This window comes from Pinus tabuliformis, chromosome 3_2 (genome assembly GCF_031772625.1).
Source record: "Pinus tabuliformis cultivar Carrire ecotype Pingquan chromosome 3_2, CPIR1, whole genome shotgun sequence".
Taxonomy (NCBI): Eukaryota; Viridiplantae; Streptophyta; class Pinopsida; order Pinales; family Pinaceae; genus Pinus; species Pinus tabuliformis.
In genome coordinates, this window is record NC_142302.1 from 54213040 (window position 1) to 54237721 (window position 24682).

A 24682-nucleotide genomic window follows, 5' to 3' on the forward strand; every position below is an offset into this window, starting at 1 on the left:
CCCTTCCTTTCCACATTTCCAGCACACCACATTTACAGGTTTTCTTGGAGATTTAGATCTCCCACTCGATGATTTATTTTTGTTTATGTTCTAGGACCGTCCTCATACAGACAAGGCATCACTATTATGGTTCTCCATATTTCTCCGTCTCATCTCCTCCGTCAGCAAGGATAAGACTATTTCATCAAACTCCAAGGCAGTTGCATTGCTACCTATTACAATAACCAGACTATCCCATGAAGCTGGTAGAGAACACAAAAAACTAATGCACTTATCTTCATCTGAAATTTTATTATCAACAAACAATAACTTACTTAACATAGTATTAAATGCATTCAGATTCTCTGTCACCAAGTCTCCATCTTTCATCCTCAGGTTATACAACTTTTTCCATAGGAACAATTTATTCACCAGAGACTTAGATTGGTACAAAGTCCTTAACTTGTCCCACAAAGCCTTTGCCGTAGCTTCCCCTGATACATTCAACAATACTGAACTTGAGACACACAATCATATTGTGCTCTTTGCTTTTCGATCCAACTTCTTCCATTCTTCATCATACACTCCTGTTGGTTTACTACCCGGATCTACCGCGATCCACTGATCTTTATCCACCAATAGATCCTCCATATTGAGTTTCCACAACTCAAAAATCTGACCATTAAATTTCTAGATCTCTCTTTTTCCATTGCTCGCCATCTTATTTCACCACTAGAATTGATCCCGCAGATCTCCCATTGAACAGGGCCTACCATAGGCCCGAGCGAAACCCCTCAGCAACAAAGGCGTCCCCTTGAAGCCAAAACAACTCTGATACCAAATGTAGGTTTTAACCCCGTACAGAAATTACCTACATACGAATTCTAAAACACAGAAAATAAGCAATGTAAGAGCATAACACATAAAACACATATACACATAGATTTTCCCTTGGATCCAAAAACCGGGACTACCAGATTGATTTTTCATGACGTTCCTTTCAATGTTACAATACATATTTATACATGCCGAAGCATCCAATACCATGGACTGAAAATCATCATGTCCAAAACCATTTGCGGAAACCATGCACAAAACCATAGGTAGGTCCGCCCAACCTAATATAAGGTGCAAATTTTTTTTCCCTAGGGCACTGACCTGAACCCCGTAGAGGGGGGCTACCCGCCCCCCTCAAACCTCCCGGACATGGGGGGCTACCGCCCCCCTTGTGACTCCCCCACTACACAATCGGCGCAACGAAGGGGGGGTTCCACCCCCCCTCTAATCCCCTGATTAACTGCGTGGGCTAGTCGTGGAAAGAATATAACATAACCTAACAGAATCTTGGTGATGGATTAAATAATGTTAACTTACTTAATCAGTCTGAAGTCTTAAACAATCTCCATTCCTATAATTTTGAATTCATTATTGTATATAATGATTGTTTCCCAAGTGCACCTATTGATTTTTCATTTTCTCAAGAAAAATTTGTTTCGAAATATTTATATCTTGAATCTAATTCAGTTAATGAAGGTGATTTTATTGAAACTGCCTCTTCACCTCACTATCCCTTGTGTTCCACCTTTTGTAAGGCATTAACTTGTGATGGGGATACTTCATCTAATGAACTGCCTCTTCACCTGAGTATCTCTTGCGTTCCACCTTTTGTAAGGCATTAACTTGTGATGGGGATACTTCATCTAATGAGTTGGATTTTGAATTGACACATGGTGGTGAGATCGTTCATGATGAAGAGGAAAGTACCAAAATCATCAAGTATTCATTCCATTCCTTATCATTTTCAGTATTGCATGAGGAGAATTTCTTAGTACAAGTTACTCATGAAATTTGTTCAATATATTCATCCTCAGAGGTGCAATCAGAAGAACTTTATAACTTGGGTAATATGTTTTTTAAAGATGTAAATTATGATAAAATTAGTAATGTAGATGGCTTCCAACTTGATACTAGTGATCTTGTTGCAATTATTGATGGTAGTTGTCCACATACCATGCATGATCTGATTCAATCTTCAAAACATAATTCTACAATTCTTGAAAGTTCTGGGACTCATCAGGGAGTTGAGGCACTTCAAATTCAGTTGATGGTTATGTTAGGTTCTCATGACTCTGGTAAGGCCCCCAAACTAAATCAGATTTGGATATCCTCACAAAATTCTTTCCTTTGCATGGTTTCATTGGATGTAAATTCCTTCTTGAAATAATTATGGTATTCTGGACATAACTCTTCTGACTTTCAAGATTCAGTTTCTGATCAGATTGAAAATTTTGTTTCAGTCAACTTATCTTCATGAAAATCTCTTGAATCTAACTTGGGTTTGGAGTGTATACCTTCCATGAATATACAAAGCCATGAAGCTGATCATTTTAAATATTATCATCAACCGAAAGATCCATACCTATCAGATACTTTTGAAAATAATCAGCTCCTAGTCCTTCTTGTGAATGTTATAATGCTACCAGATCTCCTCTTGAGTGTTAGTGAATGCTTATGTTATTTGCTGAATCAAGTTCCTCTTTTTCACCCATTTCATCTTGATTGGTTTCAGGTGTTTTCCATATTGACATTCCTTTTTTATTCTTTCAATGATGCCAATCCAGTTTGTCACAGTTAGAAGAAAACAATTTGCCACATTCAACATATGAGGAAGATGATTCTTTTGTTCGAAGCATTCGCCAAGTTGTTCAAATTGATTTATCCTTGTTGTTTACTGATCAAGATTCTTGTGTTTTAATCAATCCATTTGATCATGGTTCTTGTTCTAACAATTGTCATCCAATTGATCATTTTCCCACTAGTATATCTCATGATTTTTTTTACATTAAGTGATCCTTATGGTCTATCTTCTCAATTTTCAAATACTTGTCAAGCAGCTGAGGCACCTTAGCCTCCGCTGATGGTTATGTTAGGCCCTCACTATCTTGACAAGCTTTCTAAACTTGGTCAGATTCATTTTCCCTTACGAGACTCCCATCATGATTCTATGACATTAGTTGAAAATTTATCTTTACAAAAATATTAGGATCATCAAAAGGAATGTTTTGAATCTCATGATCCAATCTATCATCAACTGGAAGAATCTTACTTAGCAAGCCCATTTTCTAAAAGCAAGTTTTGATCTCTCTTGATGTTTGCTAAGGAAGACAATACAAGTGCAGGTACATTCACAAGGAGCCATCAAGGTTTGTTTGCTTATGTTTTTCATCAAAAAGGTAAGGTGGAAGGTTGGGTAAAGTCAGGTGACATGACACATCTCTCTACATATAGAAAATACCTTTTATCTTTTGTGCAAGATATTAAAGTTCTTATCTTTTCTATTTCACATTGTATTACGTGGTTTTCATTGCTCGTATCTTTGTGATTGCAGGTCAGGAGCAATTACATTGGCTTCACTAGAAATATCATTAAACTTATCCCTGACCTTTTAGCTGGTTAGGTTAGGAGTAGGCTTAGTTGCATTTAGTTCCTCTTGCATTTCATCCACCTTATTTCCTACTCTCCATCTAGTCTCTGCATCTATTGTTTTTGTATGATTTTTTTGGCTTTAGTACCCATTTGTTTTATCTCATGTTTTTGCATTTGGTTTTGTATGTCTTTTATTGCCTATTAGATTAATAAGTCCTTGTCTCAAAGAGTGAATCACCCAAAACAATTTTTGGTGTAATAAAAGAGAAAAGTCACAACCAGAACACTTGGCTTTTTGTTGTTCTCCTTCTTTGTTTGGGAAAATGCCATAGGTTGAGCTAAGTCTAGATGGAAAATATGATTCATCCAATAGGAGAACCTTGAGGGAACCTATTAAATTTGTGCCTATACTAGTATCTAAGCTACTCAACTTGGTATAAATCTACTTGTGTTAATGCTTGTCCAATCTAGTAGAGAGGGGATAAGGTGAAAATCTAAAGTGAGCAAACCAATATTAGAGGTCTTAAAATACTTCTCTGAAGGGGAAACCTCACATTCTCTCAATAAGTTGGGATCCCTCTTCCATCTATTGAAAATAATAAATGTCGATGCACAATTATATTAAATAAATAAATAAAGGGTGAAAGAAGAGAAAGGCTTCCTGCGCAGGGAGGTGGAGCAAGCGACTTTGCCAGGGTACTAACCAATGTCATTGATAGTGAAGTAACATTTGTGCTCCTGAAGTGACTTCGTCGAGGTAATGTCTAGCCTTTCTGGTAGCAAAACAAAACCAGAGATGAAAACTCATACTCTGAATATCATAAACTCATTATGCACATTACCCTTTCCTGGATTGAAACAATTGTGATATGGTGTATTTTTTTGTGTGTGTTCAACCAAGTAGAGGAAAGTGAGATGCTATGTATAAAACCAGGTCGAAATGGGGAAATTGAGGCAATCAATTCTTCCTGAAGGTTTGACCCTTAGCCAAAATCTATTCCCGGATAGAGAAGCTAAAGTTCACCTAGTGTGTCGCCAAGTGTTGTTGTTGCTACAACAGCCTCCAAAAATTTCACATATTCGAGTTTTGGAGCCTACTATCACTGTTATATCTAATGTGTTGCCTTGATCATCAAATTTTGTCTCATGCTATTCTATGTGTTCAAGTGTTATTGAGTGATCTCAAGTGTTGTTGCATTGATTAGAACATCTCTAGGTGCATTTCATGGTCGTAACCTCTTTGTTGTTGTAAAAAGACACTTTTGGGTAACAGTGACATGCACTTCACTCGTGGTACTTGGGTAACAAAGGAAAAGTGGTGTTTTGATGTATAATTATCATTTTTCAAGCTTGTCTAAATTTTCTTAATGAGTTGGTATGTGTCACACATGGTTTTATGTCTAAAACTCATCATGTTCACCCCTTTTCCTATATCCTAGACTTAGACAAATCTTTGGTTTCAAAGAAAACCCATTGAGGTCAAGAGTGCATGAGTGCACTCTAAAGCCTTGATCAGGGATCCTTCATTATTCGGAAGTGTGCCATGCACCCTCCAAGAGCACAAAGCACACTCCTTAATCCATATTTCCCCTTCCTTGTTTTGAATTGTGCCCTTAAAAAACAAGGCCTTCCTTTAAGTGCACTCCTTCGAACTAAAGGAATGCACCCTCCTTGAGCACACTCCTTTGACTTAAAGGAATGCACCCTCCTTGAGAGAACTCCTTCAACTTGAAAGAATGTACGCTCCTTGGGCACACTCCTTTGACCTCAGGGAATGTGCCCTCCTTGAGTGCATGAGTGCACACTGAAGGCATGAATCTTCCTCCTTCAACCTTTAGACTTGTTCCATGTGCCCCCTTGGTATCTTGAGTGCATGAGCGCACTCCGAAGGCACGAAGGCTCACCTTTAGCCTTTGGGAGTGGGCCATGCACCCCCCTTAGTTTCTTGAGTGCATGAGCACACTATGAAGGAATGAAGCCTCACCCTTAAACCTTCGAGATTGCGCCATGCACCCCCATTGGTTTCTTGAGTGCATGAGCACACTCTGAAGGAATGAAGACTCATCCTTCAGCCTCCAGGAGTGCACTCTGCACCCTCCATCTCTCCCTTGAGTGCAAAATGTATTTGGGAAGCTTGAATCCTTCCCCTTCATCCTTTGAACTTGCGCCATGTGTCCTGCCTTAATTTCCTCCCTCCCTTTAGTGCATGAGCACATGCCGAAGGCCTGAAGCCTCCTCCTCTCAACCCTTCAACCTTACAAAGTGTGTCTATGCACTCAAAATATCTTTTTTTCCCTTTTGAGTGAACTGAAAAGGAATGAAAATAAAATATGCATTAAACATGGTATAATAAGATGTTTTCAAGCTGATAGTTGCTTTCCATGAATGATTATTGATACAAGTATACCAGAAACAACATGGCAAGCACGCACGAGGAAGATCGGGCAAAGAGAACAAACAAAGGAAGCATGGAAAAAACGAAGAACACACTTGAATCTTGATGATAAAAGCACCTTGAAGACTCCATTTGATCAAAGACCCTTTGGAGGGTAGAGACATCAACAATCAAAGCTGCTTGAAGAATGAAGATACAAGTGGCAGCCATGTCACCACTAGAAAAAGTCCATGTCATCAGTCACTATTATTCCTAGTCATCAAAGATAGTGACATGTCATGTTCTCATCACACAATGATGTGGAAGTCATGATGTATTGTTGTAATCATTGTAAAGAAAAATAAGTAGAAGACCAAGAGTCATGTATGAACTAAAGAATCATCATATGTAATTCCAAAATTCATTTGGAATTACAAAGTTTTAGAAGTTCAAAGGTCACTAGAAGTTGGAAAGTCAAGAGTCACGAGGATGCGAAAGGTCATGCCTCAAGTTATAAATAGATCCTCATTTCTCATGTAAAGGACTTTTAACCTTGGATTCTCCCACAAGGCATTAGAGAGACAAAGTTAGTACTTTTGGGGAGCAAGTAGTGGCTCTAACACTCCACTATTGGAGTTAGTGGTGTTCATTGTATTTATGTATCTTGGGAATTTGCTTAATATTGAAGCCTTCTAGGCCAACACGTTTTCACACATGGATTGTGAATGTTTATAAGACTATTATTTAAATGTTTATGGCTCATGTTTTCTTTCATCAATACTGGAGTAATTGAACTATTTCGGTGACTTCAGTGCTTGTTGTTGGAAATGTGTTGTTATGTTTATAATGATCGTCGCATCCTTGTGAACTATTTTGCTTAATGTTAGATAAGCCTTTCTCTTTCACGGGTGTCTCCATTAGGGTAGTACTATTAGTTATCTCTTAGAGGCTCACTTTATTTCCCTCCCTTTTGCAGTAAAATAAACTTGATACATTTGCAATCGAACATTTACAAGGCCCAATCACTGGCTCATTCAAAAGCACATGTGCACTTCTCTCTCGTGCTAACAGCTAAAGCCAAGGCATATCTTTAAGAAAATCACAACCGAGCCATATTCCAGATGGGGCTCCTACTCGAAATGGTGTGAGGTCTAATATTTCCAGCATCTTCAACAACTTCCTAGGGTGACCAATTTCCTGTTAGGGTCAGCCTGTCCAAACGTGCATATGTGGGATTTTCTTCATAAGTACACATTCCCTTGTCCAAATTGAGTGCTTCAATAGTCAAAATTGGTCTCTAGAAAATAGGAATCTAGTCCCATGGTTGCAATCTGTCACTGAGCTGCTAAATTAAAATTGGTTATTAGTCTACCTCTTGAAGCCATTGTCTCCATTGGTTGCTAGAGCTACTATGTGCCTAATATTCTGCCACCATATTCTTGTTTTTTTCTTTCATATTGATCCTTAAATCCTTTGGTTCCTATAAGAGATGGAGGTTTAGAAGTTGTTTCTATCAGTCTTTTGAGAAAAGGGAATTATGACCATATTTAATTTCCTAGAAGCAATGATATTGAATAAGTTGCATACCTTTCTTGGCTAAATTCCATATGGAGGATATGTGTCCGGAGAAGTGCATTCGAAGAGGTCATTGGTGGGGACCACATTATTGTATATGTAGTTAAATATTTCTTTCCATAAGGCTTGATCTCCTTGAATTCATCTCCACCACAATTTTTCTCCCATATTTGTGCTTAGAGTGTTAGGGTCTCACAAACCAAGTACACCTTTTGGCTTAGGGAAACAAATCTTGTTCCAAGCAACGAGTGTCCATTTCCTTTCCTTTTTCACTCCTCCCCAAAGAAATAATATTTGAATACTACGTATGGAGTTAAGAACATTGTTGGGAGCTAACACCACTAAAAAAGTATAGTATGAGAGAGATTGGAGGACTAATTTCAGAAGAACAAGTCGCCCTCCTATGTTAGGAGAACAAAATGTCCACCTATCCAATTTATTATTAATTTTTATTATCAACTCTAACCAAATATTAGTTTTCACTGAAATATCCACAAGGGGGGGGATCTTAAATATTTGGATGGATGTTCATAATTCTATACCCAAATAGTTGGGCTACATAAATTTACATTGCAAGAGGACTACTAAAAAAAAAAAAATCTTAGATTTAGCTTGGTTGATATCCATACTAAAGGAACATGTGAATTACTCCAAGTCCTTGTCAATAGCTCTGGCATATTTCACTACGGGGATGCCCATACACATAGTATCATCAATGAATTGTTGGTGGGAGATGGGAAGATCTTCCTTGAACAATCTTATCCCTCTCAATCTATTCTTTGAGATTGTTGTTTGAAAAGCATGACCTATACCTTCAATCACAAGGATGAAGAGGAAGGGACATAAAATATCAACTTGCTTGATTCTTCTTGATGGGGAGAAAGTTCTTGTAAAGGATCCATTCAACAACACCAAAAAAGGGCTGAGGAAATTAATGCTTTGATCCAATTTTTGGATCCCATAAAGTTTTTTGTTTAATTTTGTTAAGTATGGGATTTTGTAGGAGGATTAAGGAGTACAAAAGGTATGTACGGTGCATAGAAGAGGGCTGGTGTAGGAGATAAGGTGTGATGTTGGTGGACACCACATAGTAAGGAGGTAGTGGTGCCCGAGGAGAGGAGGCACATACAAGGAAATATCAGTGGTTAGGATTTTGTAGCAGGGATGAAGTTGACAAGGGATGTCATGGAAGGAAGGAGGTTATATATATTTTTTAGGTGAATAAGGAATGGCGGAGTGGAGCAGTTCATCGGGAAAATATTTCAAAGGGTCGTTAGTATTCATGGGCTAGCTCAAATATGGGATCAAGAAATATCCCAACGACCTATAGAATAATTGGAGCAATAAAATAGAGGGTCAAGAAGATTTGAAGGGCTTCTATGTAAGGATAAGAAGGAATGTTGAAGAAGAAAAAGGGGTTGGATGAAGGAAAGGATGGAACCAAGGAGATTGTCCAAGAAAAATGTGTACTAAGTCATCGATTATTAGTACTTTTGGTTTTATGATGTCTTTCGGTATGTCTTGGTCATAGGCATGTACGCTAAAGTTAGTAGTTGTTAGGCAACCGTGTTGTAATGTTCATATATATGTGTGTGTGTGTGTGTGTATACATATATATATGTACACACACACACACACACACACACACACACATATATATATACATATACATATATATACATATATATACATATATACATACATATATATACATCTATATACATGTGTATATATATATATATATATATATATATATATACACACACACACATGTATATATATGTATATACATAGCTATATATATATATATATATATATATATATATATATATATATATATATATATATGGGTTTTTTCACTATAAGTCTTTTCCCTATTCTGTACATGGTGTGGATTTTAAAGGTTAGTGATCCTGCTAGTGTCATGGTTGTATCACAAAAGATAGAGCCTTTTTCTTTTATGATAATATAATATGATGGAAGGTTGAGTTGCCCCCTATATTTCATGTTTATATTTGAATGTACAATGCTGTTTATAATTTGTTGGATTTCTGTGTGTTGAATGTTTTATACTAAGTTTTGAATATTTGTATATGTGTTCAATGGTCTGGATATTTATAAGGATGTTAATGTTTTTAGATAGTGTTGCATGTTTGTAAAGGAACTAGTTTCAGGTATTGTTGATATCTTCGTTAATGGCTAAAGGTGTTACTTGATTTGACCTCTCACACATTTTCCTTCTAGAATTGTTTGCTGCCTGGTGAGATGACGTGCTTAATGCACTGCGTGGTGCACGATACTAGGTTGATGGTAAAGTGCTTGTTTGGGGGGAGTCCAGTGTCACAGTTCATAGGAAGTCCTGTTAGACTATAGAAACTTGGTTTTGACGGTTACCCATTAGCATCTTGGGTGAGACTTCACCCACTCTGTGGGTGTTGCTGAAAGGGTTGATGCTGAGAGGGTTTTTATTGGCCACTGCGTAATAAATCTTAGGTCTTTCAAAATCCCGTGTGCCAACAAATGGTTTCATTGTTAGGACTATGATGCTTGTGTGATGAGATTGTCTCGTAGGAATGTGGAAGCCATGGAACCCCACCCAAAAGGAGATTACCCGGTGGCTTAAGCGGAAGGAACATGAGTTTGCAACGAAGGAAATCAGGGATAGGAAGCAGAGAACAAATAAATGGTTGTAAAAGTACGTGTATATTGATTTCCATATTTTTAGAATTCCCAAATATATTGACAGAGTGGATCCAATGGTTAAAGGATAATAACCTGACATATTTCCATGATGGCCCAAGGAAATGGAAAACACAGGAAATATTTTAGCCCCAAGCAGTAAGTAATAAAACCTCACGTGCTGTTGATTTATGATTTGAAATCATGTTGGAACGATACATTTTCTAGTTTATAGTGGAGGAGAAAGTGTGATACACCACAACGAAGCGGAAGTTTCTGAAGGGACCAAGAGACAGGTTCATAAGGTCGATATTGTTACTTATCAAGATGTTGTTATAAAACCACAAATTTATACCATTGGAATCAGATAACATGAGTAGCTAGGCCACTATTGCACAAGGCGAAGTTAGGGAGAACCAGGAAATGGTCTAAGGAAAAGGAAAGGAGAAGAGGTAGAAGGATTGCAGTAGAAGCTGACAGTAGGCCTGACAATGTGCATAGGAAGGAGAAGGGATAAGATGGAGTGAGAGAGTTACGAGGGTGGAACTTTGAGGAGAGGAAGGAGGTTTCGATCCGGTGACGTAGGAGGAGGTTGGTCAGCATCAATGCCTACCGAGAGAAGAATATTGGAGGGAGTAGTGCTAGTGATAAAAGTTATAAAGGAACATAGTTTGGTATGCCATGGACAGAGGAAGAGGAAGAGGAAGGAGAACAGTTGAGTCCATGTAGTACGAAATCTTTGGAACTAGAACAACATAATCATACCATACCTAGTGTTGAGCCCACAACCTCATGCACATCCATAAACTAATAAGTAAGTACTTAGCGTGCTGATATGATTGGCATAGAGGGAAATCGTAGTCAAGGAAGAGGAAATACTAGTAGTAATGGGATTTTTCAGACTATAGGAGGATCAACACAAGGTACTTAAGTTCAAAGTGGTGTGTAGTTGGGGTTGCAAATTTCTGGTAATTCAGCAAGTGCAGGTGGAAGTACTTCGTAAGGAAGTACTATGCAAAACATAATGGAAGGGGTATACTTATGGATGCCAATGTTTCATGGCGCTGGGGCCGAGGACACATAACAACATCTATTAGTGTGTAAGGTCATCTCGATAACCAAGTAGGTCCAGGACGAGGCCAAAAAAATTATTCAGCTGGAAGAAAATTTTAGGGATTGTGCAATGATGTGGTATATGAAGTTTAAAAGCGCGACTCCAGTTGTAAATAATAGGACTCTAATGGAGATCAAGTATGCATTCATCAAGAGTTCTAGAAGCCAAATTTAGAGTCCCGATGCATTACAGAATTGAAGGAAATTAAGTAGGGTCTAAGTGAGTCAGTATAGGATGTCTTTGACTAATGATTCAAAGTCTTGAATGATAGGCTGACATTCAAGATCCTAGATGCGCAACATAAAAAATGGTTCATTGCGAGATTGTTGCCACATATTAGGATACCATTGATGCAACAATAGATAGGAACATAGTCAAAATCCCTATACATTGCACTTAAACTATAAGATTTTCCAGTAGGAGGTTGAGAGAACAATAACATAGCGTAGGTGCAGTCACAACTAGATGCATTGAACTTACATCTTTAGGATTTAACGAAGGGGAAGGAAAAACGGGAAGATGTATGTTAGGCCCCTATACTACTAGTGTAACCCCTTATTGTTATTAGTATAACCCACTTATTATATTGATGTACCCATGTAGTGCCCATATTGTTACTAGTTTGCCCCATAGAAGCCCACTATTGTTATTATTGTGGCTTTATATTATTATTGTTAGGTCGGCTGGATTATATTGTGACTCCTTAGACTCCTATATATAGAAAGGAGGTTTTGTCATTTGAATCATCCAAGAATTGTTCATTTATGTAATGTAAAGGAGGTTGCCCCCTCGAAGAGGCTGAATTCTAAGGCGTGGATCTCTCTTTTCTATCTTTTTGTGAGCTGGTTTCATAACATTTGGTATCAGAGCTTTGGATTCTAGGGTTTTGCTGCTCCAAACAGGTCATCATGGAATTTTCGCTATAACTTTTTTTCTGTGACGTTTCAAAAGTTGCAAAAAAAAACCCATTTGAGAAGAAATTGCGCTGAACCTTGGGTCCGAATTTCAGAGCTTTTCGCGCGACATTTTCAGAGATATGATCTCAGGAAGTTGGTCTTTTTGCAGACTCTTGAATTACACTCAAAACAGGTGACCTGGGGAAAATCGTCATAACTTTCTTTTTGAGCATCGGATTGAAATTTCGTAAGAAGGTACAGAAAGAGGACGGACTGTAGTTTTCTTTTATATATTTTTTAGAGTCAAAGGTTGAAACAGTGACACGTGGCACTTAATACAAGTTCGATCTACTGAACTAGTCTATAATCAGGTCACTGCGGGAGATTGTGCATAACTTTTTCTTAGAGAATCCAATTTGGATCAGAATAGTGGCATTGGAAAGAGGACACAGAGAGCTAATATAGCTCACAATTTCAGAACTTAAAGATCCAAAAGTACAGAATTACAGTCGTTTCAAGTTCGAGCTCCTAAAATCAAGAAAAAGCAAGATGAGGAAGTTTGATGGCAAGGATCCGGTAAATTGGATACTTCAGATGGAGCAATATTTTGATCTACATGGTGTACAACTGTTACAAAAGGTATGTATTGCATCTTCATATTTGGAACCAGATCAATTTTTATGGTACAAAGGGCTTTGTTCTCATAAACAACTTGTTACGTGGTCAATTTTCACGGAGGAAATGATAGCACATTATGAGGATACAAAGAGCAACACCTTCTTTAGAGCAACACCACAACAATTGGAAAGAGTAAAAGGGCTTTGTGACATAGTGGAAAGCAAAATTATGGAAACCAGGAAGCGTACCCCTCACAACTATAAATATGGAAGTGTTGTTTCCCCTAGCCTTCCACAACCTACAAGGGTTACACCACAACAATTGGAAGAAAAAAGAGAAAAAGGGCTTTGTTACAATTGTGATAGCAAATGCACTAAAGGTCATAAGTGTGCTGAGAAGAAATTATTTTACATAGAATATGAAGAGGAGGAAGAAAAGGATCAAGAAACATCAAAAGAAGAAGATATACCCCAGGACCCCACCACAGAGAAAGAAGAAATGAATCAGACCATATCTTGTAAAGCATTGGCAAGAATTACCACTCCTCAAACTCTCAAGATAGAAGGACATATCAAGAAGAAAAAGGTGCAAGAAGTGAAAGATCACATCGAGAAAGAAGAAATGAATCCAACCATATCTTGTAATTCATTGTTCGAAATTACCACTCCTCAAACTTTCAAGATAGAAGGACATATCAAGAAGAAAAATGTTCAAGAAGTGAAAGATCACATCGAGCATCAAGAAATGAATCCTACCATATCTTGTAAAGGATTGGAAGAAATTACCACTCCTCAAACTCTAGAGATAGAAGGACATATGAAGAAGAAAAAGGTTCAAGCAGTGAAAGATCACATCGAGCATCAACAACAAGTTCTCCAACTTTTAAAGGATAACATCACTTCGGTGCAAAATCAAACGAAACAACAGGTAGATCAACATCGTAGTGAAAAATGTTTTGATGTAGGTGATTGGGTATTTTTACTGCTACATCTCAAGCAAGCTATTTATGAGAAGGAAATGTTGGCAATACTACATGCACTTAAAAAATGGCGACCTTACCGAATGGGAAGACTCTTCAAGGATGAGGATGTGGAAGCATTGTTTTGTGCTATTTATATTATCCAACCAGATTGGATAAACGAAGCAAGGGAAGAATGGAATAAGGACGAAGAAGTATGGCCACTTATTCAAAAGTTGCAAAAGATCCCAATTCAAACAATATTGCCAGAAATTGAAGAGGCAGGAAAAATCATATTAGAACCTGGAGCAGTCACAGAAACAAGAACCCGACAGCTACGAAATCGATCAATTTCAGAGTATCTCATCAAGTGGAAGAACTTACCCATTGAAGATTCCACATGGGAGGACAAGAATTTTATACAGAAGCATCAAGAACTACTCAAGTGTTGAGGACAACGCTTTCGGAAGGAGAGGGGCATGTTAGGCCCCTATACTACTAGTGCAACCCCTTATTGTTATTAGTATAACCCACTTATTATATTGATGTACCCATGTAGTGCCCATATTGTTACTATTTTGCCCCATAGAAGCCCACTATTGTTATTATTGTGGCTTTATATTATTATTGTTAGGTCGGCTGGATTATATTGTGACTCCTTAGACTCCTATATATAGAAAGGAGGTTTTGTCATTTGAATCATCCAAGAATTGTTCATTTATGTAATGTAAAGGAGGTTGCCCCCTCGAAGAGGCTGAATTCTAAGGCGTGGATCTCTCTTTTCTATCTTTTTGTGAGCTGGTTTCATAACAATGTATGGTCCACAATCTGTCATATAGAGAGCCACCATAGAAATTAATGCAGGTTGTTGATAGACTACATGGTGACTAATGCAATGAATTCGCTTATGCAATACATTGGAATGTGGTGTAAGATTTGTAAAGTATGGGGCCACATACTAGCAAGTTTCCCAATGATGCAGAAATATGAGGCTATGACTCACACTTTGTTTTGCGACTTACAAATTTGTAGGGCATGATATCCATCATTTTCATGCATTGGAGTTGATGCATGAGTGCACTTTTGACTTTTTCTATGTGTAGGACCTAAAGGGATAGAGACCACATCAACTAGCTTCAACCAACTAGGGTATAACCAGGGTGGACAGTATAACCAACAAGGACGAGGATGGGGAGTGGTGACTAGGGGACTTGGAGGACCGGGTCAGGGGAGAGGAGGATTTGGCCGAGGAAAGAGTACCATAGTTTTCTACTATAGGCTTTAACCCTACACATAAATTACCCACAAATAGGTTCTTACCATAGAAAAATATACAATTACTAGAACATAAAATATACACAGCTATTTTCTCCTAGAACCCAAACTGAGAAAACCAGATTGATTTTTCATTATTCCTTTCAATGTTACAATAAATTATATACGTTTTGAAGCATTCACAAACCCCAATCCATTAACCCTGAATTAGAACATAAATGTAGTCCTTTGACCGAATCTACAAAATACCATGGGAAGAAACCATCATGGCTAAAACCATGTGCGAAAGCCATACGGAAAACCATGGGTAGGTCTAACCACCATTCTTGGTTCCGCATAAAAAAAATCATGGGGAAATATTTTGGACCCCATGCAAACCCCAGTAGGGGGCGCTTCCGCACACCCCCCCCATGCTTGACGCAACACAACAATTCCTGGGACTAGTGGTGGAAAGAATATAACACATACCCAAAAATATCCCACTTGTTTTCTTTCCACACATGGGGAACACAAGAGTACACAGTCATTGGTCCTGCCCTGCAACACCCATTGTTTCTCTACCCCAAGAAAATTCTTAGTGCCCACAGACTTTGACAATGCATCTGCAACATTCTTCAAAGTTTCCACCTTTTCTAGCAACACCTTTTTCTCTTCAACCATATCACTCACAAAGTGATACTAAACATCAACATGCTTTGTCTTCAAATGATAAGAATGGTTCTTTGCCAAGAAAATTTCACTTTGGATGTCACAGTCTATCCTTATAGCTTGTTGTACCAACCCCATACTTGAACACAATCTATGCATCCAAAATTATTCCTTTCTTGCATGAGTGGTTTCCATGTATTCAACCTCTATAGTTGAAAGTTCCACTACATACTGCCTTGTGCATCTAAATGACTACTCCTCCAAATAGGTTAAAAACATACCCACTTATAGATCTTTTATGATCTATATCTCCAGCCCAATCTGCATTAACAAAGCCATGTATGTCCAACATTTTTTCCAATACTAGTCTTCCTTAGTAGCATAAACCATAATCACTAGTGCCACACAAATACTTGAAAAATCGATTCACTGTTGTCCAATGCTCCTTTCCTAGTTTTGACATAAACTTTCTCATTACTCCCACTGCATGTGAAATGTATGGTATAGAACATACCGTTTCTTACATCAGACTACCAACCTCACTCATATATGGAACACGAGACATGTCCTCCTCCTCTTCTTGTGTCTTGGGAAACTATTTAGAAGATAACTTTACACCTATAGGAATAGGAACCTTCACCACTTTGCTATCCTGCATATTAATCCTCTACAATATTTTCGTGACATACTTCCTCTAGTTTAACTAGAGCTTACTCTTTGCCCGATCTTGTTTAATTTCCATGCCCAAAATATAGTTTGCAACATAAATATCCTTTATGTCGAATTTAAAGGACAATTGGGTCTTCAAATCCTGGATAATTTCTTTGTCATTTCTAATCAACAACATATCATCTATATACAAGACCAAATAAATACCATGATCACCAATTAATTTAAAATACATACAATGATCCGCTTTGCTCCTTGTGAAACCAATTCCTCGTATATATGTATCAAATTTTTTATACCACATCCTTGGAGCCTGCTTTAACCCATACAGAGACATTTTTAACCTACATACCGGTTCTTTCTTACCCTCCATCGTAAAGTCTTCTGGTTGCTTTGTGTAGATTTCTTCTTCTAGATATCTATGAAGAAATTGTGTCTTCACATCCATCTATTTTACCTCAAAATCAAAAGAAACATCAATAGATAAAAGTAATCTAATAGAAGCTAACTTGGGAACAAGGGAAAAAATATCACCAAAGTCAATTCCTGACACTTGGGAATAACATTTTTCTACTAACCAAGCTTTGTATTTCTCCACTTTTCCTTTTGCATTCATATTATTCTTAAACACCCATTTTCTACTATTGGTTTTCCTTCCAATTGTCAACTCCACTAGATCCCAGGCCTCATTTTTGTCCAAGGCTTCCATTTATCGACCATGTCCTTTTTCCAAAGTTTTCCATCATATGAATCCACTGCCTCCTTGACAATTCTACGATCATCATCACTAATAGATAAAGAAAAAATTGAATAGAAAGCAAATGGACGATACCTCTCTGGATTCCTTCTCTTTAGAACTGATCTCTTCAAAACTAGAGTGTGCATCTCTTCTTGTTATAATTATTATTCTATTGTAGAGTATGATTCTTCCTCTTTCAGTTCAAACTTTATCTTCTTTGGTTCCTCTTCCTCTAGTAGGACTTCATGTTTAATAACATATTTCACCTCTTTAATTAACACCACATCTCAGTTGTATAAAACCTTCCTTGTTTTTGGGTTCCAAAGCTTATAATATTTTAAACCATCCTTATACGCAATAAAGATGCACCTTTCATATTTACTATACAACTTGGTTCTTTTCTCCTTTGGAACATGTACATATGCATCCCAAACAAATACCCTGAGATGTGAGAGACAAGATTTCTTACTAGTCCATACCTCATGTGGAGTCTTATCCTCCAATGATGATGAAGGTGATCTGTTAAACAGGTAACATCTAGTATCCATTTCCTTTGCCCAAAATTCCTTTCCTAACCTGACACCAGCGAAAACACTTCTTGTCTTTTCCATCAATGTCTTGTTCATTCTTTCTGCAACTAAATTTTGTTGAGGTGTGTATGGAGTAGTCTTTTGTCATGCTATGCCACACTTCTTACAGAACCCTTTGAATTCCTTCTTGCATAACTCTCCACCATTATCTGTCCTTAACACTTTATATATCCATGTATTCCTATATAATTCATCTATAAATGAGATATAGTACACAAACTTACCTAATTATGGAATTGACATAGGTCCAAACACATCACTATGCACAAGCTCTAATATCCCTTTCGCCCTCTTAGCACCAGAGGGGATACTCACCTGATTCTGCTTCCCATATACATAATTCTCACATAAATACAAATCTAGGGAGCTATTATACATACCTTGTATGATACCATTTCCATGCAATATTGAAAGGCCCTTCTATCCAATATGTCCAAGTCTTTGATGCCAACAACATAATCTTTTCTCCAGAAACCACCATATTTTCTGCTCCACTTTTAGGAACCACAAAATTGTTGCACCCATCAATAACAGTTCTACACAAAAGCTTGTACAAAGTCCCAATCTTAACTCCTCACATCAATACCAGTGCTCCCTGAACCATCTTGGTTTTGTACACCTGCATCATCCATCTTGCTTACAAAAATTAGATATTTGGCCAATGAAAGAATGTGAAGAACACTAGGAAGTGTTCTAATCATTCCACCTTGCAAATTCAACTTGAATTTTATGCATCCTATTGTATCTATTTATCAAAGGCATTTTTTGGCTGCGCAAATATGAGGAGAAACCAATTCAACCAACTTTAGGTTCAAGATGGCCCTCAAACTAGAGGGGTCTCCCTTAAGTGTTACGAGTCTTTAATGTTCTTCACTGTCAATGAAAAAAACCTATGAAGCACAATGGATAGATCTAGGGGTTGTTTTATAGAGTGGTTTCTCCGAGTTTCCCATCCCTACCCAACAAATAAATCCCTCTTCTTGTAGAGGCCTGATAAAAGTGCCAACATTCAACATGAAAAAATAACATAGTTTGAAAGGTTTTGATATAAGAATGTAGGATAAAGTAGATAATTAACATATCCTTCCTAAATATCCATTTATTTAATAGGCTCAAAAGCTTATAGAAGAACCTCTATATCTAACAATAATAAATCTAAGAATTAATATAGAAGAAACAATCTATTGATTTCTAGGTGGCTAATTAAACAAATTGTTCAATATTTTACTCAGTAATGATCATAACTTTGCAATGGGATTCCATTGAGGTTGATACTCAACCTAACCTTTCCCATTGTCTTATACAACCTCAAATATATACATGTAAAAGATATGTTATTACAGGAAAGTACTCACATGAAACATATTTTGTCAAAGGCCCAGGCCAAAATCCTTTGATTAAAAACTCTATAATCACAGTCTTTAGAAAAAATAGGGTTTTGGCATCAAAATTCAACCCTATTACATTCAAAATAACATAATATATAGAACATTACAATCCTAAACCTGTTACAATATTTCAAGGATCAAATCCTACCAGTTAACTAAAAATAAAAATAATATTTAATTTAATTTGCAAGAAATCTGGAAATGCTTCATTGATTGTTGATCTTATGCTCTCGAATCTGTAGTTGATTCTTTGACTGCTGAATTTCCTCTTGAATTATGTGATTTGTATTTTGTTGTTAATTCTTTTCAACTTGTTGATTTGGATGTCTAAATGTTTCCTACAATCATTGATTGAATCCCTGAAAATATGGATTTGAAGCTTATCTGCCACGTATCTAATTTGGATCCAATGCTGCTAGATCTTCTTGAAATGTTGGAATTACTTCAAAGTATCTTGAATGTTGAAGACTTCTTGAGTCATTTTTTTTGGGTAATCTTTGATCTGCTGATGCCTTGGTACTTGTCTTCTAACTTCCAACTATGTCCACATATTTAGTTGCCTTCAAATATGGAATTATTGAACCAATTAGTGATTTTATGGCTTTATATACTCAATAATATGCTAAGAAATATGAATTTGTTGAAGATTATATTGCTGTAGAAATCAAATCACTAATTTATGCCTTGTAACTTCGGTGCCTGAGAAGAGATGATATTGTCTTTAGACAATAATTATAAAGTGATTTCCTAAAAACTGGGCCAAGATGCCTATTGAATAATGATCATATAATCGCTGCAAAATTACTACTCATATGCAAATATTATAGACCATTGCAAAGATAATGCAAGATAGATATGTAAGTCCCCATCTCTTAAATTTCATACTGCTAGTTTTGCCTAAGAATGCTAAATTTGATCCTTTGTGGGGAGAAATATAATCAACATGAAACATGAAACATTGCAAAACTCTGGAACTAATCATATCATAAGCCAATGCTAAGGTTTTTTTAAGAGATGGATTACACCATCTATGCTCAAGATCAGTTCCTTTCATAGCTTCAAATGCATATTCTAAATGAGTTTACATAAATTTCATAGATGAAAAATGTTTAATTTTCAAACAACACTGTAGTGAGACAAGAGTATGCTTTTTATCTTTGGAAAATACAAAATCACATCATCACTACTTGAAATATCATATGTTTTTAGTAATGAATAAAATTTGTGCTCTGTATCATATCTAGGAAAAGTTGCATAACCTTCCAGATCTCGTTTGAAAACTTTTATTGGAAATTTTCAAAAACAAAGAAAAGAGAGAATAGGTCTTTAGTATCATTTCCAAATGCGTTAGTGGTGATTCCTAACAATATTTGAACTTTGTGTATTTCTGAGACTAAGTTTCTCTTTTGGTTATGAATTCAAAATATGCGATTATTTGAGATGTATAAAACCCTTAGAAACTGGTCCACATGTTACATTAACATCTGCCTTCATTATAACTTCAATTTCACCTTTTCTTTTAGGTCAAAAATTCCAGAGGCTAGGAATTACTTCTATAGTTGTAGTAATTGTTGAACAAGTGCCAACAACACTCCTTAGCTTAAGGGCAATGGAATTGTTGAAAAACAAAAAGTATAGTCCACCCTTTCTCTTTTCATTTCAACACCCTGAATGAATTCATCCTGTTGAAATATATAATTGTACTTAATTGTGTACTTACAAATCTGGAATTGATTCCTTATGTGTCATATGCTCTTTGACCGTCCACTCGTCTCCTATTCTTATGATCATAAGTTACCTTGTTGGAGATTCACCAAACTAGATATGGAAATAATTACTCCCATAAGAGCTGAGAAGGATCCATACTATATATGAAAATGTTAGCTAGAATAGCACAAAGCCTACCTTGATATTTATCCTTCCAAGAAAAGAACTAGCCAAGAAGATTAGAGTTATGATAGAAAAAATGAACTGTAAAATAAAAGGCTATCTTCTACCATGTTTCGCTTCTCAAAAACCTAAATAGGCCCAAGATAGGTGAGACATTGGAAATACATACTCCAATAGTAGAAGGCTAATTGAAAAGCAAACAAGTTTGGAATTTTGATAAAAAGGAGATCAAGCCAATACCACAAAGCTCCATTACATACTCATAAATTTAGCAAGGGCATGAACATAGTTTTCAAGTCTAATAGAGTAAAATACCAGTAATAGCTTGATATTCTGGCTCTAGGCTACCCGAATGCTTAAATAACAAGTCCATAGAAATTTTATAACTGGTGTAAATGAGTCCATGTCTAAAAGTATTTCATAATTAACATGATTGGTAAAAAATAAGATCTGGTAAACACTCTATCCATTGGCTCAAATTAAATCTATCCATTGTGTAGATCTATTTTCTTGTGCACTGGACTGAAACTCTAATCAAACATAGATTAAAATTTTGGGTTGATTGTATTGACATTCTTATTAAAAATAAAATTTCATGTTGTTGACTGGAGTTTTTCCATTGTAAATTCCATCTCCTAATGACTGTCACATTCCTTTCTAAGTGTAGTGACAAAATTTTCCCATTTGTTGTCTTCACATTGCAAATACTGTAAGCCCAGGGAGAGTGAATGGAGAGACAAACACTCTAATCGATATTAGCACACTGACTTGTATTAGATTGAATCACTAGGATGTGAAAGTTTTTTTAAAATATTTTCCTCTACATTAGTACCTTCAGGAAATGGGTGCAACGCCTTGATCCTTGCCATCATTAGATACTTTAATCGACATCGTTTCTTAATGATAATTGAGGCAGGCCCTTATTCTTGGAAAAGCTAGTGCTTCCTCCTATGCCTTCCTTCTTCTTTTTTTACACATAGGAATTAAAAACCATAAGTGGAATTGTGTGGAGGGTACTAGCTGGTAAGAGGTTTTGAGCTAGGGGGTGCCACAATTTTCTAGTGCCACATGTGAAGGATGATTTTGATAAAACCATTCATTGCGGACCTTCCCCCTTCTGTTAAAATTTGAGCAGGCAAAGGGGTCCACAATTCATAATAACCATTGATAAAAAATGAAGGGGCACGTGTCATAAAGAGATGTGTGCTATTTTACTCCAACCTTTGCTCTAAAATAATCATCCAAATGATACTTTTGCTCCTCCTCCACTTTGTACAACACTATCTCAATATTTTCCATTAAATATGTAGCCTTTTTCTCAATGAAGTGAAATAAGTTGTCGATGGATTCATTGATTCTTGGTAGTCAAGAGGAGGTGCAATTCCATATTAAATTCTTGTCTCAACAATTGAAATCTGGCACTGTAACATGAAAATACACTTAGGCATGCCCCATAAACAATGCATTTTTCCTTCACACCTAAGCTCATTACTCTGATCGGTGTCGAGTGGATTCAACAACTTCTCTATGGGATTCATTCCCCTTTTAAAATGTCCTTATCTAGTTATGTCAATTCTTTGACATGAATTAGGCGTTTTTCTATATGTAAAATTAGCATTGGCCTTTGAATCATGAACTTGAACGACACTTCACATTGTGCTTAACATTTACTTTGGGCGATCTCCTTTGTCAATAGACAATACCAAAATCTATCACCAAGTTGCTAACACATGGCATCATATCTAACACCTAGATACTTCATTGCTTGAATTCCACGGTGTTAATTCCTTGATCTGCATTTTTTTATTGTTATCTTAGTGGGATTTATCCCACACACAACAAGAGAACACATAGTAAATTCTTTATATAATTGACTACCCAAAGTTCATCTCGACACATAGTACATCACTATACACTCCCTCCTTGACCTAGCGCTTGTATATCGAGATTTGATTCGCATTGTGACTTACGTGGATGAATAAGAGATTGGGCTCTCAACATAGTATTTTATTTTTCATTTAGTGGGAATTATCACACATTGACCAAGTAGATGAATAAGAGATTGGGCTCTCAACATAGTATTTTATTTTTCATTTAGTGGGAATTATCCCACATTGACCAAGTAAATACCAAGGCAGCATTTATTTTCACCATCAGTTTGATTCCATAACCAACACGTTTGACAAACACTATAATCCCCTGTCCTGTACGGCTTCGTGTTGTGGGCTGGGCTTGGCTTGCTGTTGTGCGTTACGATAATGACCCTCAATTTTTTTTCCCTATGCCAATTTTTGAGCCTACGATATGAGCTTACGATAACTATTGTTTCAATCCCTCCCAATTTTTGAGCCTACGATAACTATTGTTTCAATCCCTCTTGAGTCGTCGTGTTGTTTTTTTTTGGTTTTTTATGTGTTTTCTCTTAGTGTCATATCCTCTTAAGTCAATGTTCCTTAAGCATTGTCAGTTAACCTTTAGAATCATTTGAGTAAATTAATCCATAGTCAGGTGAAATTGTCATCTTTCTTGACTTAGAAACTTGCCTTATTTCCATGCACACACTCGAAAAACACTCAAAAAGAACGAAAAAAAAAACAAAGGCAAAAAAATATATCACAAAAGGAAAAAGTACATTTTAAGTTGACAAAGACATTCAATTGAGTTGAGTGCACTCCTTCGGGATGAAGGAGTGCGCCCTACTTGAATGCACTCCTTCATGCTAAGAAAGTGCGCCCTACCTCGGTGCACTCCTTCACGCCGAAGACATGTGTCCTGTCTAGTTGCATGCATGAGTCTGGGGTGAACTCCTAGAAAAAAAGAGCCTTCTTAAATCCTCTTAACTAGCCATTTCATGCGATAGCAAGTAGCTGTCATGCATGGATCAGTTCTGCATGTTAATTTCTTTAAATAAACTTAGTTAATCATTCTTTACATAATCATTTCGTCTGAGTTAATCACACAACTGGGGAATCAAGAACCTTTTCATCAAACAATGTTGCAAGTAAGTTTTGCATGTCAAATCCTGCTATCGATTTTCATGATTTCACTGCCAAATCTTACTTTTCTTGTTGTTGATCACTTGTTTTTTCAGTTTTTTTTTGGCGTTTATGCAAAATCTTCATGTTGCAAGAGTTAATCCAATGTTGCATGCAAGAAACTCTTCACATTATTGAAACCTTCTATCTTCTACCATGCATGCAAAAGAAGCTGTAAAGCCTTGCAGATCTTTCTCTTCCTCATATTATCATCAAATCCTATTGATTGAACTTATTTCTGAGACTCTAACAGGAAGAGCACACTCCTTGAGCTCAAAGCCCAATCAGCCTTGAAAACTGTTCCCTATTTGACTATGTTTTCTTCCTGAGCACATGAGCACATCACGAAGGCACAAAGCATTTCCCTTTGACCCTTCAGAGTGATAAAATGAACCCTCTTTTCTTTAGAGTGCATGGGCGCATTACGAAGGCATGAAACCTCATCATTCAACCCTTTGGCATGCAAATATGCACCCTCCTTTCCCTTGAGCGCATGGGCACTTTGTGAAGGCATGAAACCTATTTAACCCCATCCTTCATCACTTCAGAGTGCAATAGTGCACCCTCCTTATCTCCTTGAGCGCATGGGAATAAAGGGAAGACCTAAAGGCCACTTTTCCCATCCCTTCGACCCTTCAGGATGTGACAATACGCCCTTGTTTATTTTTTTCCTTTCTTGAGCACATGAGCACACTATGAAGCTCTGAATGACCATGCATGTACCCTTCATGCTTTGAAAGTGCGCCCCCTTGTTTGCATGTGTATTTTATCTTACATGCAAGTTATTTTATGTTGTCATTCATAGTTTTTCATGATCTATCATCTATAA